Source organism: Mycteria americana, chromosome 4 (genome assembly GCF_035582795.1).
Source record: "Mycteria americana isolate JAX WOST 10 ecotype Jacksonville Zoo and Gardens chromosome 4, USCA_MyAme_1.0, whole genome shotgun sequence".
NCBI classification, from domain to species: Eukaryota; Metazoa; Chordata; class Aves; order Ciconiiformes; family Ciconiidae; genus Mycteria; species Mycteria americana.
The window spans coordinates 85,708,843-85,725,354 of NC_134368.1; the positions used below are offsets into that span (position 1 = coordinate 85,708,843).

At 42.2% G+C, this 16,512-nt stretch overlaps 1 long non-coding RNA gene across 1 annotated transcript; it reads left to right on the top strand.

Moving 5' to 3' along the window:
* The first annotated feature begins 399 nt into the window (after positions 1-399).
* Positions 400-14,199, top strand: LOC142408752 (uncharacterized). Its single transcript, XR_012775405.1, has 3 exons — positions 400-670; positions 6,667-6,837; positions 13,410-14,199. It is a non-coding gene; the product is annotated as an uncharacterized LOC142408752 (long non-coding RNA).
* The last annotated feature ends 2,313 nt before the right edge of the window (positions 14,200-16,512 follow it).

A 16,512-nucleotide genomic window follows, 5' to 3' on the forward strand; every position in this document is an offset into this window, starting at 1 on the left:
GATTTGGCTAATAAGGGTGAGATCATGGAAAATGCTAATGCAGTGCCTTCGGAAAATCCAATTATAATGTAGCCTAATTCAATGCGAGCTCTCAGCAGGTGACCAGTGCTGTGGGCAGAGCACCCTGCACTCAAAGATGTTGTGAATCCTCAAAACAGATGAGCTTCTGTGTGGTTGGTGTGGGAGGCAACAAACCCCCATTTCATTAATTTTCACTGTTTTCCCCAACTAACTGCGAAGGTTTGCGCCTTCCATTTGTGGCGCTTAACTCATTATCTGACAACTTGTGCGAGCATTATCTGGCCCAAGCGGATGATTCAACGCGAGCCATTCACAGTAAGAAAATAGAGTTTGCAGGGCTATCTTTTTTTACTCTGTTTAGTCACAGGCTTTTAATGTTTGGCTGGCTTGGGCACAAGACTGTAAACCTTGACTCACACAGTAAACCTAATCATGCTAAGTGTGGGGTATTCCTTCTGTTATATGATAGAGAATTTATATCTTTTAAAATGCATATAAAATGCCTGTACAGTTGATTTTCCTCTTGATTTTCTTGTAATGATGGATGTTTCCCAAATGCAGGTGCTGTCATCTATTTGAATTAGCATTATCAGATGCAAACACCCCCAAAGGATATGCTTTCTGCAGTGACCCAGACAAGTTTGAGGTGGTGAGTTATTTTAGATAAAATCAACCATAGTACTCGTAACAGGCATTTTTCCTTCCTCGAGCTTTGCCAAAACTGGGTATCGGCACTCCCAGTTCTTCCTCTGGCCTTTTAAAGAATCTTCTGGCATTTCCCAGTCTTTGTTACATATTTTATTTTCCAAACACCTGCCAAATTTTCCATCTGATTCTTCCTATTAAGCTTCCTCCGGTATTTTTGTGTATCAGTGGTGAGTGGACCAATTTCACAGTAAGGGTTGTAAATGTGTTTATGAAAGGCCTTTTCTTTTTTCCTTCCTTTTCTTGTAGGAACTGCTCAGGGCTTGGGAATATTGGAATTACTATGCACATTGCAAGAGGAGCAACTCATATACAGAAAGTAACTTTCTTTTTATACCAGACCAGGCACTTATTTGAATACCTGAAGCTGTAACAGTAGGAATCATAGAAACATAGAATTGTTTAAGTTGTAAAAGACCTTTAAGATCATCAAGTCCAACCATTAACCTAACACTGCCAAGTCCACCACTAAACCATGTCCCTAAGCGCCACACCTACATGTCTCTCAAATACCTCCAGGGATGGTGACTCAACTGCTTCCCTGGGCAGCCTGTTCCAGTGCTTGACAACTCTTTCAGTGAAAAAGTTTTTCCTAATATCCAATCTAAACCTCTGCTGGCACAACTTGAGGCCATCTCTTCTTATCTATCATCACTTCTTATCTATCTATCACTTGTTACTTGGGAGAAGAGACCGACCCCCACCTCTCTACACCCTCCTTTCAGGTAGTTGTAGAGAGCGATAAGGTCTCCCCTCAGCCTCCTTTTCTCCAGGCTGAACAATCCCAGTTCCCTCAGCCGCTCCTCATCAGCCTTGTGCTCCAGACCCTTCACCAGCTTCGTTGCCTTTCTTTGGACACTGCTGTTTGTGCGCCCCGATTTCCTCTCTCATGGTGGCTTGGGGAAACAAGACAAGCATAAAGTGATTTTCTGTCAAAACTTTTCAGCAGTTTGGCGGGATGTTTTCACTTATCCAGCAGACCAATGTGACCTGGCCATGTTCTGCGTTGGTGCTGGCCAGTTTGCCCACCAGGTGAGATGTATCAGGAGCACATGACTTGGTATCCCTGTGTGACCGACTCAACTGCCATATTAAAAATGCTTACAAGGTGATGAACTTTTAAGTATACGATAAGGCACTGACCCATAACGAAGCTGATTGATTACTCAGTGTGTTAAAATGGTGGGGGAGGTCCAGGCGTTGGTTGTGATCAGCCCTTGGAAAGCCTTGTTACTTCTGGTGGGAGCATGCGTGTTGACATGTGTTTGTACGGATTCTGAATGACAAGTTATGACAGCTAACAGACACGAAATTTTATTAAATAACACATCTGGGGGAACATTTTATGTATGTTTTGGCATGGTTTTCTGTAGACTTTTCTTCTAAACTGAACTTTTTCCATTTTGTTGCAGTGTTATATACTAAACGTGGAGAAATTTTAATTTCTATGAATGAGAGCAAGTCTTCATATGTCAAGTTAAATTATCTGCTTACAGTAATATTTTACATTATTTTCAACACGATATGCTGGATTCACTAAAAGATGTTTTGATTACCATCCAGTAATTATCCAAATAGGATCACTTTTGAACTCATGGAGTCATTAACACAAACCTTCCCCTCTCATTCATCTCCCACATAACATTTCACTCCCTCATGCTCTCCCAGTTTCTCATCTTTCCTTCTGCCTTCCAGAGCCCAGCTTTTGTGTCCTATATAAGATGATGTTGCAATTGCAGAGTCTTCAGCTTCTGCCTGTCAGAAACACTTCTGTCTTCCTTCAAATCTCTCCTGTAACCCCACTTCCCAACTTCTTCTCTGTATGATCGATTTCTAAACCTTCTTTACTTGCAATGGCCTTTCAAATTCTGGCATAGCATTCTTGTTTGTCTTTTAATAATATCTAGGAGAAGGTCAAGGCTTTGTTTTCTAGATCCACTGGCAAGGAATGCCATTCTACAATCCCGTGAGAGGGATTAATGTGTTATCCACTGCAATGCAAAGCGTTATGTTGTTATATATAGTCTCACGAATGATAGTAAGAACACATCATCAACAAAAATGTTTTCTTCTGAGATGAAATGAATTATATAAATAGTAGAACTAGAAATGCATGGTGAATGCTGTGGATGAAAGAAAGCACTGTTCCCTTTGGCTCTGGTTCCCCACACCCAGACTTGCACTTCATTAGCAACATGTCATACTCCCAACCTCCTACCAGCCATTGCTCTGTCAGCATTTCACTTTCCATGACAACATGTTTTGGGGGAATTAGGATTATGAGATGCCCGAAATTTCTGGTCTTCATCCCCCTTTCCCTTTCTGTAGTCTAAAATAGAATGAGAAAAAGCTGATGTTGTATGATGATACCTTTTGGTCAAGCAAAGCTCAGCTGCTCCAGCTCCCGCTACTATAGTATAGTATGCTCCCCCTATAATAGACTGGGAACACAGCCTTACTCTAATGAGCTGGAAATTCCGCCTTGCCCTGTGCTGAGCTTAGAGAGTACTTATAATCAGGTTGAAGTTTTCTCTCTTGTTTTTTTAAAAAAAATCCTCAAGTTTTAAAAATGGTTTCTGTATTTTAACTTTGTTGTGAGAATGACAGAAGAATTTCTCTGATTTTTTGCAGATGCAAGTTTAAAGGTCTGCAAGACACCACAGGGTGGAAAGTATTTTTTTGATTAATAAAACACTTTCCCACCAGGAGCCAGGATGCTGGCTAATGCTGTGTTTTCACTTACGGCAGCAACAGCCTCGCTTCCACCTGCCCTTTAAATGGGGAACACCCAGGTGCTTCCTGTTCAAGGGCTGCTTATGCGAGAGCAAAAGGTCCATGCTGGCCACCGACCATGAAGTGGACTGGTGGTGGTGAGAGCAGGGCTGAGGGCAACGAGAGCAGGCAGGTAGTGTACTGATGGGGCACGGTTCCTGATACAATCTGTTGATCACTGTAGGAGTTAAGATCTTGCAAGGCTGAGACCGTAGATTGCAAGTTTGTTGGTCTAATGGGAGGTATCAGACCAAGGGCGGTCTAGGGCTCTTCCCACAGCCAAGGGAAAGGATTGGGGAAGTGAAATCTTGTGGAGCAAAAGCAAGATGTGTGCTGCTAATGTTTGTATTGCATGACCTGATTAAGAGAGAAGTTACAGCTTTGATGAAGGTAAAGCTCCTTTGTTGGCATTTTCATAATCAGGTTGGTTTCTTTCATTTAATTATTTTGTTTAGTTGAGAAGAGAGAGGGAGATGTTTTCATTTTCTTGGAGGAAGTTTTCATTTTGTGCCTCCTGTGTTCACGCATCCTGTATCTCGGCTCTTAGTCGTGTAAATCCCAAGTTAATCCATTTAAGGCAATGGCATTACCCGTAGAGCTGGCACACGGGTAGGTCCTTTGCAAGTTATTCACAAAACCAGCTATTTCTTTGACTAAATATAGCAGTCACTTAAAACTGTTACTTAAGGCTAGGCATAAAGCACCAGCCAGATTATTTCCCTATGCTAAAAGTTGGGAAAGAGCTGCATTTTTCTGAAGATTGAAATAAGAGCTGGTCTTTTTGTAATTCCTATTCTTTTTCCCCTCTTTCTCCACAATGCCAAATTTGCAGCCTGTCCTTTCTAGTCGTCACCCAGCATGGGATCTGTAGAAATAAAGTGTCAGAAGAAACAATCCTAGTTGTGCTGAATGGAAGGACTAGCAATGATACCAGAAAAACATGGTCATCAACATGAAAGAGCAGAATATTTCAAATAAAATTCTTTCTGCATGAATGACGTGTTCAGACACCAAAACAGCTTTGGAGGGGCAGTCAACCTCCCCATATTTTCAGCTTTCTTTTAGGAAGGAACATTATGGGAGCAAGGAACAGCAAGGGAGGGATTACTTTATTGCCTGTTATAATTCCCCTGTGGTCAAGAGTTAGTGAGGGTGGGGATACCAAACAAGGGGACTTGGAGCCTCCAGTGATGTACTTGCTCTAGACGGGAAGGGAACTTGCTAGAATCAGGTTTGAGGCATGAATATTGTATTACAGTTAGCTAAAAGCAGGCTTGAGTCTGGCTTAGTAATGCCAGCAAAATTGATTGCTCACAGGGATTGTTCCTAATCCTTAATAGTGACAATTAAAATTCAAAGTGCGTGTGTGATGTTATCTCGCTGTTCATGGCTTCTGAAGAGACATCTGACTTCTCTGAGGATTTGGGTGTGGTTGGGTCAGAGCACTGTAGCTGCTTTTCTATTTCTGTCTGATAAATTAATAACTCAAGACTTTGAAACACAGCTAAGAAAAAGCTGCAAAACCAGAAAACCTCACCACCAAATCAAACCCACTGCGTTACAGGGTGACCTCTGTGAACCACAAGTCTGCATTACAAGATACCTGTTGGGCAACTGAAAAAAAAAATTCCCAGGAAAAAAAAAAGGCAATTAATCTGAATGTGCTGTTAATTTAACAGTATTCCCATGGGGAGCCTTAGACAGTGCTACTATTCACAAACTTACCATAACTTCCTACTGTTCCACAGATGCTTGTGACAGGCTCCACTTTTCATGCTCGTTCCTCTGAAGTCCTGTACTTTGGAGTCACAGCAAACCATCTATTTGTATTTTATGAGCCAAACGAGGTTTATGGAAAGTAAAATTCCCATTGGAAGTGAACTTAGAAAGGTGGTGCTGTACCACCAGGAAACTTTTCCAAATAATTGAATTCTTATTAATAGAAGTTTTCACTTTGATGAATGCAAACATTCAAGCTATAGCACATTGTGAGGCTCTCTGTATCTGAAAGCACAGACAAGAGACGTGGGAAAGGCAAACAACCTCTGAGTCGTACCAAGGGGAGGATATTAATAAGGAAGGAACATCCCTTACGAGTTTCTTGTTTGTTCTGATTCATTCAGCCTATTCCGCCCAATTTTGTTTAGTTTCTGTATGTAAACATCACTACTGTTTATGAGCAGTATTTCATTTTGTTTTAGAACAGCTCAATTGTACGAAGACTGTAAGCCTTTCTTCATCTGAGAAGAAAATGATACAGACATTGCACCTCAATTTATATATGCTAGTAGGGCATAACTGACATGATGTTTCATGATTACTAAGCAGATGTCCTTCACCTTGGTCAATCGTTCTAAAAAATACTACAGTTGCAGGCATCTAAATCTCCATTAAATTCTTCAGAGTACTTTAAACTTCTACAGGTGAGTCCTTGAAATTCTGCAGACTTTCTGCCCCTGAAGTCCCCAGAAACCCGGTGGGGCTCTGCAGAGCCACGCTGATTCTGGCTTTGCTAAACTGCACGGGTTTTCCTTGCTCTGTAGGAAAAATGCATGTAGGTAACTCAGGTTTTTCCAGGTGGTCTAAGGACTGTACATGCAGGTGGTGACATTCATGCACACGTGAACACATCCCAGTTTGTGCTCATGAGCATACTTGCATATTTATATTATACACATAGAAAATAAGTGTTCAGTTATGAAGATTTGAGTGTAAGAGCTAAATATATAAATATACATGCTCTTTCCTCTAGGAAAGAAATCTAGCAGGATTGCTAAAACTTTTAACCTGGCCACATAACAAGAGTCAGTATGCCGTGTCCCCAGGGGAGAGCGTTGTAGTAAGAGAAAAGGAAGATTTCTTTTTAACCTGGAGTTCAGGCTTCACCAGGCTCTAATTTGTTAAGCCTTCCCAGGCTGAGAAGTTTTGCCTGTGTTAATGACACGTTGTATTCAGGGCTGGCAGAGTCCACTCCCTGCCACCATGCTTGCTCTCTCAGCGCCAGCTTTCTGTTTATACACTGGTGAGGGAAAAGTGCATTTCCATTGATTTTTATTTACTCTTTTATAAGAGTACTTTGAGTTTACTACAACAGTTTAATTGGGCTCTAAAGTGGTCTGTCCCGCTCACAAAAGTGTACTGTTGTTCCACTTCTGTTCTTCCTTTCAGGATGAGGGGCCTCCAGAGCTAAACCGCCGTCTCCTCTCTGCCCGCAGGCTGCGGAAAGGCTCGTGGTGCACCTCTGTGAGCGATGCTGGAGTGGCGATGGACAGCGGACACCTTTCCTCTCCTCGGCCTCCTTTGCCCAGCGGCGTGTGGTGTTTCAGCAGGAGGGAGAAGGTCAGTGCCTCTCCAGCAGAGCTGTGCTCGCAGCCGAGAGGAAGGCTGGATTTGTCTGAAATCACATAACTTTGAACTGAAATTGGAATTACATAATTGCTAGACTCCTGGCAATTTAAACGCCTTTCCTTTGTAGTGAGAAAGTACAGTATAAAAACTGGCTTCCCCAAGGCTTCTTGGGCCATTCCCTCACCTCATGGAGCTGGTTTCTGTTGTGCAAGGCACAAGCTCTTCGTTACAGGGAGTGGGTTATTTTTAGGAGTTCCCAAACACAGGTATGTCCCTGCCTTACCCTTGCACAAAGGGGAAGGGGCTCAGGCACAACAGGTTTCCTACAGAACAGTGTTTATGAAGCTGTGCTGGCTGCGTGCATGCACATACCTGAGAGTACGTGCATGCACGTACTTTGTGCATGTGACTTTGTGCATGTGCATCTTACCCAGTGACTTTGTAACATCTATGAAATGTCATATTTGCCAGCTTCAGTCAAATTTGATAGAAAGCCAGCAGGTCTCTCAAAGGTGTTAGCTTCCTAGACGTGGGCAGGTAGAAGACAGGGGAACTTCTTAGCACAAGGAAATCTCAGCATCAACTCCAGGCTTATTAGACATCAGAGAATCCACACAGGACCTCAGCCAGGTGAGACCTGTCCCTAGGAGACCCAGCTTCTGCGACCCACGGCCACACTGGCTGTTTGATCTCCCTCCCTGGTCCCGCAGGTTGCAGAGCTGGTGAGATTTTTCCGAGGGAGAGAGGCAGGCAATAACAAATAAATGTGGGATGCCTGTGTCATGTACTGTGGACACTCAGATAATCATGGCATTAGTGTGACGTTTTTCTTGATATTACAGTCTGCATGGTCTGAATCTTGCAGAGTTAGGCACATGATCAACTTCTGCCTGAGTGGTTATACTACAGACCATACGCACATTTTTCTGATATATGTATTGTTTCCGTAAGAGTATTTTGTTTCATGCTCTTCATTTTGTATAGGAACAGTTGTCTTTCAGAAGGCTGTCTGATAAAGCCGTAAAAGGCAGATAGGTGGGTAAGAGTGATCAATCTTTATTTCCGTTATGGTCATATAACACAAGACAGGGTTACATAAGGTTACGCTCACGTAACATGATAGGTTGGTTTTCCAGTGTTTCCAGCTGGCTAGTGTTTCAGTGAAAGAAAGCTCCATCTTTATTCAGTGCTCTGAAGATGTATCACAAGGGGAGTGCATACCAAAATAGTGTAACCTCATGTATAAAATTATCCTCATGTAAAAAATGCATTCCTCTGTTTAGGGAACTGAGGCTTTTATATTTTATATTTTTGGTAGTCATTCATTGATGAAATTGTATGTCAGTAGAACAGTAAAACAAGAACATAAAATGTCAGTAATATATGTGCACATTCATGTATGTATACGTAAAAATCAGGATAGGAAATGTAATTCCATATGCATTATGGGTTCAGAAGATGGAGTCCAACCTGTCCATTTTCATCAGTGGGAACTGTGTCTGAATAAGGGTATCAAAATATAGTCACTGCTGTACAGACTAATCTCTGCTTTGGAGATCATAAAATTCTTCAAACAACTGCATATGTGACTTTACACTGGGAAGTAGCTTTATTGATTCTAGGGGGAATAAGCACTTAATACGTAAAACATTTGTAATCTAGATCCAGGCCAATTCAGAGGAAATCTGTAATGTTATTACTAAAGCAGGACAACGTTATGAATTAGTGCATAATAAATGAGTTGATGGGCTGGCAGCTAATCTAGACAATAAATTGAAATATTGTTATTGATGCCAAGGTGGAGTTGGCACAGCTGAAGAGTTTTGATGCTGGTCTTCCCTTGATTCGGCAATGGGATTTTTGTGGAGTTATTTCCATGACATGGTCATCATCATCTTGATGCTTTCACAGAGAAACCATGCTGTCTTCTCTGGAAAAGTGGGACATAATAAGCAGCACCTGAGAATGCTGCGTTGTCTGCGTGGAGCCAGAGCTTTGCTGAAGCGGCATTGCATTGCTGTGGCTAAGCTGTAGCTGGTGCTAATGCTGTCTTCCTCTTTCGTTCTCCATCACCCCATTTCTTTCTTAACAGGAGTAAAATATCATTTGAAAACAAATGTGCTGCATCTTATCGCACTTTCAAAGATTATGATGGTGATGGGGAAAATCAGTGGCTTCTAAGCTGTACATTTCCTATTTGGCTTTTGCCTGGTTTTAAAATGCTGTTTCCCTTCTCTTTCTCCTTGCTGAGCCAACACTCACAAACCTTACAAAGCAAGCCTGCGCCCTTGAAAGACCTGTTCGCTCAGCAACGCTGGGGATATTGCCAGGTAGGGGATCTCCTTATTTTTGGGGACTGGTCTTTGGGACAACTGGTAGCATCAACTGTTGGTTGTACATGAAGACATTGCATGACTTTGCCCTCTCTGCCTGTGTTAGCTGGTTAGCACTGTGCAAATCCTCTGTATACAGTGTGATGGAGAGCTTTCCTCTCCCAGGGGGTACACATGTGCCACAGGGACCTCCTTTTCCAAGTTTGGATTCTGATTATCCTCAGAAACATTAGCAAAAGAGGAAGAAAAAAAGAAGAGCTACATGTGGACCGCAGGAGAAAGTAGATTCCAGTAAGAAACTTGGGGTTTGTGAAATTTTTGCCTGCATCTTTCTTGTATTCAGTAAGAGTTTTTTAAGCAGTGATCTTAGTAACATTCCTCAGAGCCTTCCGGCACAGCAGGTCATGGTGTTTACAGACAATAAATGCTGGTTCTGTGTGGAGGGGTGGGAGAAGAAACTGGGGTTGGAAAATATTTCATTGGCTTGTACAAAAAACCTTAAAGCTGGTGCTGAGAAAAATAATTATCTTTAAGCAAACAATTCCATTTGGAATAGTAATACCCCAAAAGTATTTCCAGCCACTTAGTTCAGGGGTGCTCTTTCCACTCTGACTCTCTGATTTAGTTGACTCCCTGGTTTCCTCCAGCTGGTGCTGTAAAAATGAGAGGAAAGATTAAATAAATGTATCCCATCAATTCCTCCTTGGCCCTTACGGCTTCCGTAGTAAGCTCATCTGCACAAATTCCTTAATGTCTTGAGGCAAGCTCTCCCATGGGCTTTCCTGAGGACCACACACAGACATTCAGTTCTCTTCTTGCATTTTTCTGTTAATTGCCCATCTTCTAACAAGCAGTCCTTGCGCTTATCAAGAGTCGCAAATAACTTCTTTTGAATAGCTCTGATGTGCTTAGCTACAAGGAAATTGTAAATAGAAAGCATCTCTGTTGTGCCTTTTGCTCCTCACAACATATGAATACTATGAAAAAACAGACAAGCTAGTCAGGCTTGTTGACTACACACGCACATCTAAGGCTATGTGCAAGCCATTCACATGGCCATATGAATCCTGCTACCCTGCCCAATTTGTGGAGGCTCCTACCAGAGACAAAACAGCGAGTGCTTCTGAAGGCAAACAAGTGACGTGCGTTCCCACATGCTGTACTCTGTAGTCAGAGACAAATTTCTGCTGTTATATAAGATGTTGGGTTTTTAAGCTTTGCATAATTGTGTTCTATATCATTTCAATCTTACGTGTTTTTAAGTTCAGCTTTCCTGGCTAATGCAATTTATTACAATTAACTTTTAATCTTCTGCATTGGTCTTTATCATCTATTCACTTGAGATGGGAAGCCATTATAGATCTTTGAAATAGATGTCCTACTTAGACTTAGGAAAATATCTTTAACAGGATCTGGTGTTTAATAAGAGAGGATTAAAAACTATGGTGGCATCCTAAAGCGTAAACTTGGGAACTTTGTAGTTCCTGAGCTGTGCTGTCTCCCATCGATGCAGCCAGGTGCAGTAGCTGGAGAAGGTGCTTAGGGATCAGGGCTCCTGTCACCGGTTTGCCGTGCGACCAGAAACCAGTCCCACTTGGCTCAGTTTGTTGTCTAAAGACAGTCACCTAGTGCCATCTGAGATGCCATTGCGTATCCAAAACATCTGCAGATACAGTACTGGGCAATGGGAAGCTTATGCCCTTCAGTACGGGCAGCTATGGCCAAATAGGACCCCCAGAGATGTTTCAGAGGGTGTTAAGTGCCTCTCTTCAGGAAACTGAAGTAGCTTTTAGTCTCCCCCTGTCTTGTTTTCTCTGTCAGTAAAGACCGTCATACCAGTTGCACAGGGATGTTGTAAGGCTTGACATCGGACAACGTGTTTAAGAGAACTCCATAGGTTATTTTCAGAGCACAGAAAGTCAGAGACTCTCTCTAACACAAACCAGTTTACGACTTTCCTCTGCGAGAGCTGAACGGCCAGGCAGGGTGAGCTTTCGGTTAGTTGTCCTTTGAATGCACGGTCAGGGTGGACCAAAGCAAGACGAGCTCTGCGGCAAAGTGCTAATGCCGGACAGCCGGTCCTGTCAATTCTCGCTGGAGGGGTTTGTAACTCTGGGTTTGACCCTGAGGACCAAAATCAATCCCCTGAAGCAGGTTATGACAGAAATTCCCACGTGTCGTTGGGGCAACTGAATTTGGCCCCGGGAGGGCTGGATGGATGCTTCGACGTTTTGGGAAAGTCCACCAGATGGAGCTCTTGTTTGAGGGATAAAGCTCTGGCAGGCTGCTGCAGAAGCTGAGAAAATAGGACATAGACCTCGTTTTTATGGGATTGTTTCACGTAAGGGGGTTGAATTGAGCAAGCCTGGCCTCCCAAGCACTTGCTTTTAACGGGAAACGTTTGACACTAAAGATGCGGAAAAAGGAAATGTATTTTTGCAGCCAGAAGTGCTTGAAGCTTTCATTGATGTTTTCATTTTCTTGTCGCTGACTTATTTTGCAGAACTGTTTTAGCACTCATTCCCTCAAATCTTTCTGTCCCTTAGTATGTTTCCCGTATTTAATTATAATAATTACACCCCTTAGCTATTAAACCCATATAAAATCAAAGTACTGGAAAACTTGCTTAATGGTTTAGAGGAAAGAAATGTACGATTGGGGTTGTGAGCAGGAAAAGTATTCAACCTTAAACTTAGTTACCTAAAAGACAGCTAATAAAACTTTGCAGTGTGGCAAAGAAAGCAGAATTAAGTGTGTCTTAGTCTGTGAAGTTTTCTGAAAGACATAATCCGTGAATTCAGAGGTCCAGCTACATGCCATTGCCACCAGGACTGCGCTAGTTTGGTATGCACGTCACCTCTCAGATTTGTGCCTCAAAAGCTTTTAAAAACACATTTTTAGAAGCACATTTGTTATTCATGTAATTAAACAACTACACGAATACATCGGAAAGCAATGTAAACATTCTGGCTATTAGGACATTATGCTTATCTTCAGCATGGGTGGTATGAGCACCGATGAGATTTGGCCCCTGCTCCATGCAGCGTGAGGTAGTAATAAGCTACATTCCTCGTGGAAAGCAAAACGAATGGATATCACTAATTGCACCTTCTAATGAGACAGTCAAGTCATTGCAGCCCACCTCTGTTCTCTGTAATGCAATGTAGCCATCCTATGGCACCGGGGATGTCCTGGGGGTAACATAAAGCTGAATTTGACTCACTTGCTATCAGATTTATTTTAAGCTCCACCAACCAACCAAAAAATGTGTTCATACCAAACAGCCTCTAGTTTCAGACAACATGAAGCAGGCCTACTGCCTCATACCATGGGTTTTCTGGGTTTGTGAGAGGAAAAGCAAACAGTCAGATATCTTTTATTATAAATCATGTAGGATGAGCTTCCCTTCAATAATGCCTTTAGAAGAACCATTTTATAGCGCACCATCCCACTCTGTTGTTGCCTGGAGCTCTCCTCTGCTCTGCATAAGTGAATGCCAGCAAACAAAACATTGCTGCTAATTCCTGGGTGCTATTGGGTACACTTGGATAAGAAAAAAGGAGCATATGTGAGTTAACATAGCTGGATGTATACTTTAAGTGCTGTGAGGCAGCTAGTTGTAGTTTTACAGTAGCCAGATGTTGCACCATGCTTAATTTAACCTCTTTTTGTATTGATACAGCCCGTAGTGCAGACTTTGAAAATGCATAAAGTTGAACCGTGGGGTTCCCCAGAAGAGAAAGGTTAAGAGTTTGTTTCCTCATTGGTCCTTAATCAATAATTATGGAGAATCAAATCTTAGCTCTGATATATTTCAGATTCTCCCAGCAATGGTGTCATCTGGTCAATGACTGACAATTTTCCCTTTTGTTCTTTCTTTCTCAGTGTTTTCTGTCTATTAAGTAAATTGCATATGCCAATTTCCTAGGAATCATGGGTGTCTGTTGATTAAATACACTCAGTGGCATGGGTGAATGCATATTCAGGGCTATTCGACCAAGAGAAAGCCATGCCTACTGCACGCAGCAACGTCATGTGCTGTAGATGTACAGCAATGTCATGTGCTGTAGATGTACAAAAATGCTAAGAATTCTGATCAACTTCATGTTACACCCACCTTGGGGTCTTCCAGGAAAGTCCAAAGGGAAAAATGTTGTCGGGAGGGTGATTTGGGTGTTTCTGTGGAGTAGAGTTTGTAATTTCTTTTTCTTCTTGTCATTGGTTAACCAGAAGGGAAGAAGTCTCGGTCTTGAAATGGGAACTGAGGATGTCAAAGGCTGGTCTTCACCTTGAGGGAGGAAGCAGAAGAGGAGGAGGAGGAGGAGGTTGATGCCATGGATTTTTCAGTGACCTGGAAGGAATTGGGACACTACAGACTCCCCTTGTCTGCCCTGTGTGAAGGCAAGTCCTTCTCAGTCAGGTGTCATCAGATAAACCCAAAATCAGTTCTTCAAATTGGTTCTGGTTTTCTGCCACATAAGTTGCAATCTTTTAATTCCAGGTAAGTACTTAAGGAGTCCTCAAATTGGCCCTAAAAATTGCGATTACTGCTTTTGCGCTGAGGTTTTATGATGAGCAGAATGTCCTATTTGTCCATGTTCATGCAGAAGTTATACGTACAGCTGAAGTTTAGGACACATGAAGCATTAAATGCAAAAAAAAGTTAGTGTTTAGTTTTAAGTACCATTTTTGAACAGCTGATTCTTGTTGCCAGAGAAAGAATTTGTTGCTCCATTGTGTGAGTGTGCAATACTGTGATCGAAAATAGAGACTTGAATAAACACTTTGAGGTGACATGTCTAAAAAAAATTATTCTTTGAAGACAGGAATATAACAAGAATTCAGGTCTGGGCTGTGTCTGCAGGAAGAATTAAGGAGTCACATAAGAATTAAAGGATGAATGTTCTAGATCAAAGTAGCCTATACTTCATAACGTGTTTAATTATCATACCATTCTTTATTAAATTCATTTGTTTTAATTAGAGGAATAGATATATTGCATCAGGGTTTAAGGGGTCTATTGGGCACTTGAGATTAAATCAATGGTTTGTTAACAATTTTATCTGGAAAATAGATTAGATTATTTAAATTCTGCGAAATAGCATCATTTTTCTTTTCTCAGTAGAATAAAGTTATGATTAAGAAATAATGCTTGGATCATGAGAGCTCTGCTTGTCATTATTTTTCACATGCAGATTTGGGTTTTTACAGTAAAATCATTCAACTTTAATCTGCTTTTATAATATTATATCAAATTTGGCAAAATAAAACAAGTGCTACAGGTGTTTTCCAGTGACGATATGGGAAGTGCCAATGCTGGCTACTTGGACCATATTTTAGATTTGTGTTTTATTTTTGTGCTGTTGGAGCAAAAAATCTTGTTAATCAGTTCATAAAACAGTAGGATTAAAAAGAATGCACTGGAGGTGTAAAACAGTCGACACCAAGAGATTTTAAAGATTAGCTTATTAAATAAAACATAATTTGATAAAATAGGCGAGTAATGAGTTAAGGGCAGCCCAAATGTGTAATTTCTTGGGGTCAGCGGCAATGCGTCAGTTTACACCGCAGCTGGGTAAAGCCTAGAGGGCATGTAACGGGGTGTCGCAAAATTGTATTAACCACGCTCTGCTGTTGAGGTGTCTCGTTTTACCCTTCTCCCACCAGCACTTTTAAGTGATGCAGGAGAAATATTGAGTTAAAGCACAAGCTGCGCGCCAACTGCTGCACGTGCTTTTGATTTTTCTCAAGATAGGGTAAAGAAAACACCTCTTCTTAAAACAAGAAGCCGTAATTGAGGCGAGAAGGGAGCCGGCAGAGCGCTTGCAGGATGCTCGCACCGCCCTGCCGCCGGTTGCAGTAGCTCCGGGTTTTCGGTGGAAGTGTGCTGGGCGTGCTGCTCCTTGCCTGCCTGCCCGGGCTGTGCTTGGTGAAGCAGCAGGGCACTGGGGGAAGATGTTCTCACAGGCTCGTGCTTTGCCCAGCCCTGAAAGGCCGTTGCCTCTCACCCACAGGTCACTCTGCTTCAAGCAGCACCTGCTTGCTGCCGAATGGGCAGAAGAAAAACTCGACCTCTTGCTCAGATGAAACCTGTGGCTCAGCCTCAAGCAAGCAAAACCCAGTAAGCAACATCAGCGTTTCTACTGAAAGTAGGAGCGTCATCTCTATGCTTACAGCAAATTATTTTGGTTTTACTGCTTACCTGCACGTTGTCACTGCTCGGACTCCACCTGGGCATTCATGTGTTGCTCCGCTGGGGAAGGCAGCAGCAGCTACCGAGCCAGACGCTTCCTAGATGCCTCTCGAGGCCCCTGCCTGCCCAGCCCATTCCTCTTCTGAGAGAGTGAGCACTGTGTGATGCTGCATAACTAAAACCCATCATGGCCTGCGAGGCATAATTGATTGATAAGTCCAGTTTAGCATCTCACTTTCTGAGGTTAATAAATAATGATACCCTTTTCCCAGCAACAAATGTTAATCGATGGATTACTGATAACAGATCTTCAGATCTGCATCACAATGAGAACCACATAATTGGGAGAAAAAAATTATATATAGATGCAATTAAACACACACATGCAAGCACACACAGTGTCATCTGTCCTCCATACCAAATGCACAGCAGCACTGGGTGCTAAAATTTGCAATGAATTATTTATATGATGAATTATCCCTCTTTCTCTCCTCCTAGAATATCCAATTGCCCATTTCCATTTTTGTTTTGGAAAGATTTATTATTCAGACTTAGTCACGGGGTAGCTTATTAAACATTTCCTCTTTTTCTCCATAATACATAACATGCATCTTGTTTTCTGGTAGCACCTATCCATCCGCTTTAATAGGGTCTCCCAGCATGGTGAAACCGTGAAGAGCGCAATTGTTACCCAGGCAGTTTACAGTCGCCTTTGTGAACAAATTACAGATGTTCCAAATTTTGGATATTTGTTTGCTCACTTAAGTCAAAACAGTTTCATCCCCCGACTAAATGATCCACAGCTACAGACAAAGATTGCAACTGCGTGCGAATGAATAATTTGGTTCTCATCAGTATTTAGCGTGCACCTCTTGAAACTCATTCTTGCTCCTGTTTTTGCTGGTAAAACTCAGTTCCCTGGAAGCCTTTGAGAGGCTGGAAGGAGAAGATGAGTGCCCAAAGCCAAGTCATTTAGAGGTTTGCCGAGCTTCTTCCCCTTTAGTTTCTCACTTTTGCAGCATCGGCGTAAGGAAGGGCATTTTACGGTCAAAGACTTCTCGCCCTGGGTGTTGTACGCTGCCATGCCTGAAACCTGTTCCTGTAAAGATCGTACAAACATGAATCGTCTCTGGATTCAGG